Here is a 13,603-nt window from a genome sequence, read left to right as displayed (position 1 = left end):
ACTTCATGGTTACTGTGAATCATGTGTATCTCCTGGTTATTGTGTGGATCAATGGTAGTATTCAAAAATGTTTACTACTGGTTCTATGGGCGTGGCTTGGTGGGTGCGGCATGACTTGGTGGGTGTGGCTTTGGACCTGGCAGGGGAAGGATACTGATTAAGGATACTGTAAAACCTCCATTCCCTCCCGATCAGCTGGGACTCGGGAGGCAGAGGATAGATGGGAGTGGGGCAGTTAGAGGTGGTATTTACAGGGTCTTCAAACTACTCAAAATTTCCACAATCGGTTCTCCAGAACTGGTCAGAACCTGCTGAATACCACCTCTGGTGTGAATGCATCAATGCAGTGCATATTATCTCAGATTGAAGAGCTTGAATTTGACCAAAAATGTAAATATTGCAGAATATACAGCCTGATCAGTGGTGGGTTGCTAACCAGTTTACTACCGGTTTGCTCGTGCATGCGTTCGCGCGCGCAACACTTCTGTGCATGCGCAAAAGCGTCCAGGCAGGTGGGCAGAGCCTCCCTCCGCCACCACTACTGGTTTGGCTGAACCAGGCCGAACCGGCAGCAACCCACCTCTGAGCCTGATGCTACATAACTAAGCTCTATTTCATGCTGAATAAACTAAATTATTAATGTATCTTAAATGCAAAACCATCTTCAGATAGATTTTTTTTACTCCAAAGGTATTTTAACAAAATATATTTGATAAAAATTAAAAAAAAATCTGATTTAAATAAAAAATATTTTTTAAAAAAGCATCGATTTTTATCCACCCTGTGTCAGTCCTGCAGCCATCTTTTCTTTTGGATCTTTGGCCTGCCACACTTTTTGTTATTCTACTATGCATTTTCTGTTGTGGGAAAATGGGAGGGGAATTGTACGGAGTTAGTAACATAACAAAATTCTTTCTAGAAAGCCAAGGTCATCTTTTGTCTTTGCACCTCTGCACCTGACCGGAACTGGATGGGTGGAAGCTGCCAGCATGGCAGTGGAAGATTGGTCCATATAATGGACTTGTGGGTGTGAGGCAAGATCTTGGACTTTCAACTAGGTGGAAAAACCGGGAAGCCTTCAGATTCGGGTTTTCCGAAATGTGCCAACATGGCTCTCTTAATAAATTGGAACTTTGAGGAATCCTTTGCCTCAAACTCTGATTTATTTTCGGATGCTGTTTGGAACCCTGACACCCTGCTTAGACTTATATAGCACTTCAGAGTGTTTTACAGTCCTCTCTAAGCAGTTTACAAAGTCAGCATATTGCCCCCAACAATCTGAATCAATCTTGAGATGGTGAGAATCGAACTACCGAACTTTGGGCAGTTGGCAATCAGCAGAAGTAGCCTGCAATATTGTATTGTAATCACTGTGGCACCACAGCTCTTAATGAATAAGATACTCGCTTTAATTTTGCGTTTTAATAGTTGCAGTACTTTAAATGGTCCCAACTTAATCCAGTAAAAAAAAGGCTGATGTAGTTGCAGATACTGTATGGTATAGATGTTTTCTGATTCCTACCTTGGTTTGTTTTATGTAAGATGAAGTGAAGTAAGTGAAAGGATTCCTTGTAAGTGTTGGTGCCAATTATATATAAAAACATGGATGACTGTTTTATTTCAGTATTACTAATACATTGATGATTTAATTTAGGCAGTGAGTTAATATACATGTTTGTTTAAATTTTCAAGCCAGCAGGCAGAGCCTTATCCTATTTTGTTTGTTTTCTTCAGTAATGCCATGGCATTTCGGATTATAAGAAGAGATTTTCTACTTCATGGATTTATCCATATGGTTCTTTTAGCAAGATGAAAACCATTTGCTCTTGTTTTTCCCCCAGAATGTTTTTACTTCCTGAACTTTTTATAAAAGGTGACCTCCAAATGATTATATTTAAAAAGAAAATGGCATATCAGCATACTCCACATCTTTTTGAAAGGAGAAGAGGCATATCATTCTTTCTCTATTATACATTTTGGGGAAAAAAGGAGTATGGTTTAATGGTTTACTTAACCAAAGTATGGTTATCTGTTGTGACCCAGCAGGATCCTTTGCAGCTGCTGAACGACTCAGATAGCGACAAACCCTATGAGTCGGCTATGGAGGAGGTGGAGGACCCTGGGCAGGGTTCAGATGCAGAGCAGGGACCAGAGAGGCTGGTTGGCCACCAGGAGGCACCTGAGGCATGGAGCAGTGGGGAGGATCAGAGGGAGTTTCTCCCTGACGCAAGATTAAGAAGGGCGGAGAAACGAAGGCAACAGCTGCTCCGGAGACAAGCTCCTAAAAGATAATCAAGCCCAGGTAGTTGTGGTCTGGCCCCTCCCAAGAGCTTATATAAGGAGAGAGTTTGGGAGGAGGTTTTTGCAGGACACAACTGTTCAAAGTAATCGGTAGTACTTCTGGTCTGATCTGTTTTGTGTTTCCATTTGTAACAAGCTGGAGAAGCTGTTGTCTGTATCTGTCGGAGTCTGGGTTGCTGCCAAGGTTCTTATCTGTGAGTTGTGTTTGGGCTTTCAGCCAACAAGATTATAGTACTGTCAATAAAGTGTGGCATCCAGCTAAGCCTGTGTCGACATTCATTACCGGACAGAGGGGGGTCAGAACAGTTATCCATGGTCTAGCATTTTGAAATTAGTCAAGTCAATCAGTTCAGCAGTACTCTCTTCAGTAGAAGAGAGGGGACTTATTTATCTAATAAGTCAGCATGAATAAGATTTAAAATTCAGTCTTTCTGCAGCTATCCATGCAGCCTTATGAAGTCTACATTGGTTTATTAAAAGCTGAACTTTTAATTAGCTGAATTAAAATAAATCCGATAATATTCAGTATTATATAAGATGAAGGAAAGTAACAAACTAAACTTTTTCTTAATTTAGTTAGTAATTTATCAATGTTACAGCATTGTATGTCTTTCCTGCAAGGCCACAACTTGACCTATATAGGCTCTTGTCTCCAAATTTTCCCATAACAAAAACTCTCTGTGGTGGTTTGGGTTGAGAGATATGATTGGCCCAGAATCACTTAGTGAGCTTTCATGGCTGAGGGTGACTGGAATCTGAACCTGGTCCCAATAATTAAACCATTAAACCATAGTTCTTTTTTTTTTTAATGTGGCCATGTAATAGAGGAAGAAGAATGTGCCTCTTTTCCTTTCAAAAAGATGCAGAGTGCGCTGATATCCCATTTTCTTTTTAAATATAATCCTTTGGAGGTCACCTTTTATAAGAATAATATCCATCAACCTTTCTTATATTAAGATAGATGGAAAAATGTCTTTGTCCTTAAGAAATACTATCTAGAGGAGAGAGAGGTAGCTGCTTTTGAATGACTTGCTAGTATAGCAAAGTATTAATGAAGTGATAGATTTAAACTCATCTGGGGGGAACTTATTTGTTTTCATAGATTAAAAAAGATTTAACCGCTTATCCTTTGAAAGTTTCATTTTCTTTATAACTGTTTCTTATATATGTTTGGCACTTTCTAAAATATTCTCTACCTCCATCTATTTTTGTTTGGTGGCACTGATAAGACATATAAAGATCATAACCATAGTCAATCAAGCTGTCTAAAATAATAAAATTAAATAGAAATAGGGGGTCTTGCTTCAAGATTATATTTGATACAGGTAAAAAAAATGACATGTAATGCTGGCTCCCTGCTAATGAATTAAGAGCCTGACTGCACACTTCATTGCCTCTTCCTAGAGCAAATATTCTTCCCCCTTTTAGCCAAGGATATATAGCAGTGGCATTAAATTTTACATGGATTTGTATCTGACAAATATTTTTTTTATCTCATCTTCCTGTAAAAATGTTCAAGATGACTAACAACTTACAAAAGATAAAACCAAACCCAAAATTATTAAAATTTAAATTAACAACCAGCTCAGAAAAATCTTTATGGTGGTACATGACCAGGCAGTTCATAACTGCCCTAGAAAAGCGACACAAAGATGATGATTTTTGTCTTTAAAATACAAAGTGTTCTTTTAAAGGTATTATTGAACGTGAATGGGAGCCAAGCATATCTTAGTGCCAGTGACATTCTTTCTCAGCTCTGCAATTGAAAAAAAGTTATGTCTCATCAGATCCCATTGACAAACATCAAAACATCAGGAAGATATGCTAATAAACTACAGTATATACCAATAGATATTAAAGACCATAAGTTTAATAAAAACACCCCTGAGAACCCCTCATTGAGGGAGATGGGCAGTCTAAGTTTATTTGATTTATTTGATTTATTTGATTTAGAAACATGAAATATAAATAATGTTATGATAAACATATTTCATATGTTAAAATCTTCCAGGATCACTTATTGGCATCTCAAGATAAAACCAAAAAAGATTCTTATTTGAAACTGAGGTTTGCTGCCAGTTAATGGAAGCAACACTGCAATAAGTTGAATATTTGTATAACCACCCAGAATAAGCCACCCAAAGTTGCCTTATTGGTAAGATGGACAGCATAAATTTAATAAATGAATAAAAGTGAACAAATGCTCTAACAGTCTCATACAGTAACTCGGTATCCAGATAATCACATATAAGCTATGCTTCCTTGAATAAACCACACTTCACTGGGTGTACATAGCAAGCTAAGACATAAATAACAAATTTACTAAACACATTGGTTGGGTTTAGCCAGACACTATGCCAGAGGCAGTTAAACTATTTTGTGGTTTAGGACAATATATGATTTGTCAAGTTAGTATAAGGCAACTATTTACTAGGGCTTTGCAGCCTACATATTTAACTCTAAAACATGCCTTCAAATGTAGAGAAATACAACTATTGTAACTATGTGCAATTCTTGAAAGTGAATATGTTTTGCCAACATTCCTTGCAGCTTCAGAGGTGTCAGCCCTTAAGATAGACCAGGTCAGAAAACACTTCAGCAAATACTGTTGCTCTACTTTTTTTGATACGAGCTATAATAAAAGGCTCTGGGGAGCTCAACAGTTTTTTTTCCTTTCTTCCCTTCCTCTTACACTAAAGATTATTTTTTTTCTCACCCTTAATATGGTTGATGCGTATTTCCTTCAAGACCATCTCTTCAAGAAGGGAGCAGTGTGGTTTTGAGAAATGTCATGGCTGCTTTACAAAGTTGCTGGCAGGTGTTACATATGCACTCTTACTTACTTCCAAAGCAGCTTTCTGAAACCAAATGTAAAGCACTGAAGAAACCCGCTATCTCTATTTCAATTAATTTTTTTAATTTGGCGAGATCTCATTTGCGGAGAAGTTCTAGGGAATAGGCTAAATAGGGAGACAACACTACATGATCAGGAAACAGATTTATTTATTTATAGTTTTTTTTAATCTTGCCTTTATTACTTTATAAATAACTCAAGGCAGCAAACATACACAATACTCCTTTCTCCTCCTATTTCCCCCACAACGGCAACCCTGAGATATTGATGTATGAATGATATTACTTGTAATTAAACTAGTGCTGTTTTACAATGTATTCCCACCATCCCTTACCAAGTTCCCTTCAGGAGGTATGCTGGTTGGGGATTCCGGGAATTGCAATCCCAGCTGATCTGGAAAGCACCAGGTTAAGTAAAGATGGTACATAGTTCCATTAGAGCTATACATACCCACTGCTTTCTGAATCATGCACATTAATTTAATTAAAAATAGTTAATAATAGCATAAGCTCTAAGTTCCTGGCTCAGGTTTCAACCCAGCAGCAAACGCACTAAATAGCTTTACTCTGTATCCTAAAAAGGTCATTTGAAAATTGGAAAAATGACAAGAGACTTTGGCATTCCATCAACATAAGCACCCTTATCCTGCTTGTCTCAGAATTTGAGACTGACAGATGAGCAAATGAGTACATGTAATAAATCAAAACACTGGGCTACTACTACTTGTCACGTTTATTTTTAAGAGTATTTCTTGCAAATAAAGTTAATTCCTAAGAGAAATGTGTTAGTGTTTGGAAAGCTAGCTTCATATTGACTTTCGTTAATGAAAATAATTTTCCTCTCCACAAATACATCACAGGGAGGTGAAACGAGCTCTATCTTATACCCAAGAGGAACACTATCAGAACCCTAAAGATTGCTTACAACCAAGAAAGCTAGCATCTCATACAGTCTCATTAATTAGACTTGTTGATAAGAAAAGTTTAGGTTTCAAAAACGTGGAACCCAACTATGAGTACCTCAGTAGTGGGCTGCTGCCTGGTCGGAAAAACCGGTAGTTGTGATCACTGGCTGGGCTCACCCACCCACCCTGTGCTATCCTTTCCATATATAACTAACTTTCTGGCTCGTTCCCCCCATCCACACTGCAGTAACAGTAACAGAGTTGGAAGGGACCTTGGAGGTCATCTAGTCCAACCCCCTGCTCACGCAGGAGACCTATACTAGGAATTCGAATCGCCGATCCCTCTGATCGACGCAGTTGAGTTCCACGCTGCGTCTGCTGTACTCACCGGAGCTGCCTGAGTAGATTAGTTGCATGTTTGAAGCTGTGTTTCAACCCTGAAGCGGTGGGCTGAAACAAGTGGTGGGTGCGCGCACATAACCAGCGAACCTGTTGTTTATGTAAGTGCAGCCCACCTCTGGATACCTCATTTGTTAAGAGCAATGAAGCAGGGTCTCTGTGATGCCTCTTGTCTTCTTTCTAGTAGCCTCATGGCTTTGAGGAAATGGTGTGACCTGCTTCCATGAAAAGGAAGGGATGTACAGATATTCTGTCCCTATTTGTTCGTGCCTTCAAGTCATTGTTGACTGTTGGCAAATGCCTGGGCTGGCTCCTGCAATTTTCTTGGCGACATTTTGGAAGAGATTCGCCATTGCCTTCTTCCTAGTGCTGTGTGTATCTGGCCCAAGGTCTCCCATCTGGCTTTGTGCTTAAGGCACGTTTAGAACTTACAGTCTTCCAGCTTCTAACCTGTTGCCTTAATCATTGCATCAAATTGACTCTGCTGCTATATTTATCAAACTGCCACCTCCCTTCACAGACTCATTTTTTTAAAATCATAATTGCCCCCTTCCTCTCCTCTATTGAAGGTCCAATATTTAAGGGGGCATAATAGCCCTTCTGGATTCTTGCTTGTCTTCCCTTGTCTTTTTCAGAGGAAGGCATGAATATTGCAAGGAAGACAGCTTATGGACCTGTCTTACTCTCCCTCATGAATAGACATGAGATGATCAGGATAGGAGCAATAGTGATAGGGAGGGGATATGTCGAAGCAACGGTTCTAATCCTGATGATACTTAAGTTACTCTGCCGACATCAGTGATTGATGGTGGAAAGCAAGGATATGGTGCTTTTCTACAGGCAGCATTTAATTCATAGTGACTTAGGACACTGAACATTGTATACACCAGACCTTCTATGCTGAGAAAATACTGGAATATGGGTTTTGGTAGTTCCACAAGTATTATCAAAACAAGTAATGACTTATGCCAATGAAGTATATTGAAGTCTTGGATTTTTGTGGTAAAATTCAGTAACATCTGTGAGTTCATTGTTAGTTGGTGGTCTTTGAAGCATATTAAAATCCTAATTTTATAAAATCCTAATTCATTCCCGAACTGCCAGTATTCAAATTATAGTTTTGGTTAGTCTTTCAATAATAATACAGGGAAGTGTTAAATGGTGACAAATATAAAAAGAAGGATAGGAATGAGGAGAAATTTATTTAAAATGCAGTTTTGAAATTAACTAGCAGTCATGAAAATTAACAAGTGCATCATATAACATAGCTATATTTTTGTATTTATTATATTTTATCAATACGGGGAAAAATCATTCCAGTGAAGTATTTGGGTCTTTAAATAGTTTATGTTGTGTTTTAAAATATCCACAAGATGTCAGTGCAAGCATTCCTACAAAGATTGCTTTTAGCAGATTTAACCATTTATGACATTAGTTGGTATATTTCACCCTATGTCTTTTCTCTGAATGATTATTTGAAGAAAACAGGTATCATTCCAGCTGTGATCTATTTTACCTATTTAATTCTTGTTTATTTCTATCATTGACACTACTAAGACTTTTAACTTTAGATATGTGGAGCAGAGGGATTGACATTTTGGTTATATTTTATAAAACACAGATATATTGTTTACAAAGCTATTTATAATTCATTTTCACATGTGTCCAATCTCTTTCTTTTTTGTATAAAAATAAGAACGGCTAATCTACAAAGCTACTGCAAAAGGAAACTAAGGTGTTTGCTTAGCTAATCAACTATGACACATTTATGTAAATGAAATAATAAATAGGGCTGTGTATTACTGCACTTTAAAATCCCCTTTTGTGTTAATCTGTATTAATATCAACAGGGCAACTTCAGTTATGAAAAATAGAAAAGCTATTATCAAGTCCCCTTTGATTGGGACTTCTGATATAAATGGTTAGCTTAGGCAACAGCTATGCCATATAAACATAGCCAGCATTCTACAAAAATTCAGCTACAGAAAATGAGGAGATAGCCTAACTACAAAAATTGTCCGATGGTGTATTTGCAGTTAAATTGGAAGTATCCAAAGGATTTTCTGCTGGTTTTCTCCAACCCCCAAATTTATCTGTGTATTTATATAAATGGTCTATCATTGTTTTGCCCATCTTGCTGGGAGGGAGGGGGTAAACAGGGAGACCACCAAGCAAATATTTCTTTGAGTAATATAGTTGCTCATGACAGTTAGTCTCTTAACCTTGGGCTATTGTGGAGTAAAACAAAATTAACTCTTTTATTGGTTGGTTCTATATGTTTGTCCAATAGACTAGCCTCACCCAACATCCCATAATATGTTATGCAGATAAGGCCACTGAATTACATAGCCAACCATAGCCTACTATGTTATGAATACCCAGCCTTTAATTTATGGTTCATTGTACCATGTGAACCTTGAAAACTGGGTTGAATAAGTCACGATAACGTTATCCATGGTTAACAGTGCTATGTGATCACAGTGTCTACCGAAGCATCATCGCCTTAAATCTGTGGTCTTCTTTCCCATAATTTAAAAAAAAGAAAAGAAAATCATTTATCTCTTTCCATTTTCCTACATATTTGAATGACATCCTAGTGATTTTTTCCTTAAGAAATATGAAAATCATCCAGTTTGCCATTAACATTATCCACAATTTAGAAGCAAATATAATATATATATATATATATATATTCAGTTCATGTTGTATCAGAACAAAAAATGTGTGATTTGTACCTAAAATAATCCGCTTTTTATGATATTAAATCATTAAAAGGATCATTTATATAATTACCATTTGTAATAAGTTTTAAAACTATGAACTTAATATTTAAACCAGATGCACTGCAAATATTCAGTGTAAGTATATTCAGTTATTTGGTATTAGTTATTTTCTTTCTTTTTAAGAATCTCTGACCTGCAGTAACCTAAGCTTTTCTATAGAATTAGTTGTAATTGCCTTTAATTAAAAAATCAGTATCAAAATGTTACTAATGCAATAGCTCTTTTATTTGGTATTCTGAATAGTTTTTATATATAAGGATTTGAATAAGCAAATGGAATATGCTCTGTTGATCATATAAAAAGGGAAAATATAAAAAAATCTTTTGCAGGTTCCTTTTTTGGTAGAATTGAATGAAAACAGTAAGGATGAGAGATCCTTTAGACATATCCCAGGAAAGTTTTCGCAGGGTAGCATTAAAGGTTTCATTGGCATTATTAATATTCCCATACTTTTAAAATAGAAAAGAAAAAGCAACCCAGTTAACCTCCAAAATGTGCTTCAAATAATCTACAAAGATTGTGTGAAACCAATACAGAAAGTGTCATATTTAAAAGTTACAAAAAGTTTCTTAAAAATAAAGCTTACATTTAAGAACAGAGAATGTACTACTGTCTCTGATCATTTGCTTTTCTGGGTTGGAGGACATCATAGTTTATTGTCAAGATTACCATTTTCTAAAATTGTTGTATTTTGTAATATCAGGGCAACAATTTAAAAAGTTGTTTTTTAAATCAATATTGCATATGTAATATATAGTATAAAGAAATAGGCTGTATTGTATATAGTATTTATACACAGTATTTTAGGCTCATTCAGTTATTATTTAGCATATAGCATACAATGTCAGGGAAATCTACACATGTAGACAATCAAGGCAGTCCTGATAGCCTACAATTCTAGTTCATTCTGCACTCATGCAGTGAAGAAGATTCATTCAATGCTAGACTGGGCAAAGTCAACAAGAAAGTAAATGACTTTTTTTTGTTTTTATTAGGGAATAAAAAGTGGAGGGAGACTAAAACAATTGAACTGCAAACACTTTATAGATGTGACTGGCAGGCCAGATAAAAAGACAAAGTTTAGATTATATTTATAGATTTTGGGAAAGATAGAGTATCATATATAAAAAGAGCAAAAGTTCAAAAGGGAATAACAAAATAAGTCTGTCTCCTTCCAAGTCAAATTCCAAAACAAAACCAAGAGATTAAAAACAAGAAAGCAATATTATTATATATCAAGGACTTCACAGGCTAACTTTGAATAAATAAAAGTTCCTCATGTCATTAAAAAACAGTCTGTTGTTCACCACTCAACCCGCTTCAGTTTTGCATATGTGGAAGTAAAACTGCAACCAGGTTTGAGACTGCAAAGCTAGAAAGTCAATCTGGTATCTGAATTGCATTTAAATGTTTTCAAAGTGTTGGAATATGTGATTTGGTTTGACACCTGAAATTGATTTTACTGTGAACATTTAATTCAAATGGGCCTTCAATCAAATCTCTTTTCAAATGGAATCATTTTGACACTTCACATAGCCCAAGTGTGTTTGATTTATATTCTCCAATTTTGTCTTTGAAAAGTAGGTTACTGAGAGCTCGTCCTAAGATTACCAGTGAATGACATAGGAAAGTGAGTCTCCCTGTTCCTAATCTTTTGTTCTAATCAGTGCACTGGATGCCAATTGTCTCATTAATTATGCCTTCTAAGTATAAATGTTAAGGTTATACGGGGATAATGTTTGTATACAACACCAGAGAACTGCCATTTACCAAGAAGGGAAGTTTGTAGTATATGTGATGAGGGAACATGATGTATCCCACTACATATTATTGCTTTGAATTGAATAGGAGATGAACAGAGGAAAGAATGAGGACAGGATCCCACACAATGATACTGCAGAAGAGAACTATGCCCCACTGCATGTTATTATACATGAACCATACTACATATTGTTAAAAGGTTGGTATTGTTGCTCTGTTAGAAACATCTCTTAAGCAGAGTTCTCCAAGATGAAATTCTGAATCTCTAGTTTATTCAGCCGTTTACAACCTAATACACACATTTGGGAGTTGCATAGACCTGTCTAGTTTTATACTCTATATCAGTGATAGTGAACCTTTTCGGCACCAAGTGCCCAAGCCAGAATGCACATGTGCCAGAGCGCCGGAAACCCAAAGACCAGATGGCCAGCGCATTCACCCACAGAGAGGGCTCTGTGTGCCACCTCTGGCACGTGTGCCATAGGTTCGCCATCATGTCTCTATATTCTTTTTATAATCTAAAGTCACAATATCAAATTCAAATTGATATTCTAAGTGGAAATTGTATTTGAGAAGAAGTATGCATAAATCCCATTGACTTGATAAGCATTCAATATCATTTAGATCAGAGGTGGGAAATGATGGCCCTTTTATGACTTGTGGACTTCAATTCCCAGAATTCCCAAGCTGGTTCAGGAATTCTGGGAATTGAAGTCCACAATTCATAAAAGGGCCATCGTTCCCCACCTCTGATTTTAGAGAGTAGCACCCGGCACTTTAAGATTCTATTAGCAAAACTGGCCAAATCCCTTTCTCCTGCTATCTAAAATGCAAAGATGGGGAGGAGAACAAAGAGACAGGGAGAGATGAGAAGTTAAGTTGCTAAACGTGGAAAATATTTTTTTAAAAAAATATTAAGACTTGGGAATAGTGAGTAAAAGTTAAGCATGAGACAAACAATATTTTTGACTTTGGAGCTGCATTTTAGAAAGAAGACATTTTTGCCCCAGGTATCTGGCATTATTAGGTATAGAATCCCTGGCTCAACCCTGAGGTACATATTGTATATTCACTTCTATTGGATTAATGGATATGTGTGATTAAGCAATTGTTATCTTTTCAGGTATCTGTAGTTTTAAAATGCTAAATCGATATAATAAGCTGGATTTACTTATTGTGATGCTTATAATGGGGGTGGGGTATAGAAGAGATTAAAATTTGCAAGGTGCTTTATTCCAGAATAAATAAGATATTGGTATATTTGAATCATTGAACGCACTGGCCATACTCACGCCCAGTTTAGCAAAGGGGGGAAAGTCCAAATACATCACGTAGTGAGGCCGTGAGTTTGACACCCCTGCAGTAGAAGAAAGAGAGAGAGAAAAAAGGGCTATGATTTATTAAGAATAGATAATAGATAAATCGGATCTGTTAATTTAAGGTGGCAAGTTGAGTGATTTAATGGAGAAAATTTCACCAATAAATACTGAAAGAGATGAAGCCTGGAGAAAGTAGTAGGAGAGCAAGACAGCTAATTAGTTTTCCTATGGAAGCTAGGAATACCTGAAGTAAAGAAAGAGGACTAAGTACAGCATGAAATGCAGGGAAATAATTTCAGAATTTGGCCTGTATTGTAATACAAGTTAGGAAGATAAAGCACAAACTGTTTAAAGGACAGTTGAAATTTAAATGAATAAGAGCAGTTAGATAGTTTGGTTTTTCCTTAGCATAGGCTTAGCAACTTGGGGACGCATACCAAATGGAGTCATGAACATACACGTCAAGTTTGCTAGAACAGTGGAGGGGATAAGAGTGGCTGAGAGGGGATAAAAGTAAAGAAAAAGAAGTCTAGGAAGAGGTCGGAAGTTGGAGATAAATAATGGAAATAAACTTCAAGAAAGATTATTAGATTGTAGGTCACAGTACAAGCAAGATGTTGAGTGGTACAAACAGTGAGATGGGGAGGATGTATTAAAAGTGACAGTGTGATGTTCAAACAAGAAAAAAAAATCCATCATGGAAAGAGCTAAAAAGTATAGTTCTTAAAGATCAATGGAGTGACCATGGCAGCAAGTGGAAGAAATGAAAAGTGGGTGCCAGTGGTGGAAATGTAACTTGAAGACAAGAGGTAGCTAGATTTTTTTTCTTGAAGATTGAAGTCACAAGGGAACAATCTGGATGTGTTATGAAAGAAAGCAAAAGCTAACAACTCAGACAATATGGAAGAAAAAGCCCAGGAGAATGACATAGCAACAAAGCACTGCCAGAGAGAATACAAAGGCACAGAATGACTGCCAAAGATTTAAGAAGCAATCAAAAAACTGAAACATACAGGTGGCCTCCAATTTCCCTTCTGTTTGTTGGTTTCTTGAAAAAAAACCCCACAAAGAGCTCTGATAGGAGAGCAGCAGTGCGGGCAGTTTCCAAAGAGAGGGCATCTTTTGGTGTCGAAAGAAATTTGTTACAGAGTTAGCCTAACTGTTTTGTGCAAAGACATCATGAGCTGAAACAGCTGCAATGAAAGAAAGGTGGTGGATGAGTGACTGTAACAATGCTAGAGGCAACAGGGAACAGGCTGAGACAAGGGACTAAGGGGGCAAA

General features: G+C 36.9%; 1 protein-coding gene across 3 annotated transcripts in view; it reads left to right on the top strand.

The window, feature by feature from the left end:
- Window positions 1-13,603, top strand: part of ZNF385B (zinc finger protein 385B) — a 246,750-nt gene that overhangs the window by 55,063 nt on the left and 178,084 nt on the right. The gene's annotated exons all lie outside the window — the stretch shown is intronic.

This window comes from Natrix helvetica, assembly GCF_964273705.1.
Source record: "Natrix helvetica genome assembly, chromosome: 1".
In the NCBI taxonomy this organism is placed as follows: domain Eukaryota; kingdom Metazoa; phylum Chordata; class Lepidosauria; order Squamata; family Natricidae; genus Natrix; species Natrix helvetica.
The sequence above is the reverse complement of the archived record's forward strand: the minus strand, read 5'-3'. Positions and strand labels throughout refer to the sequence as shown.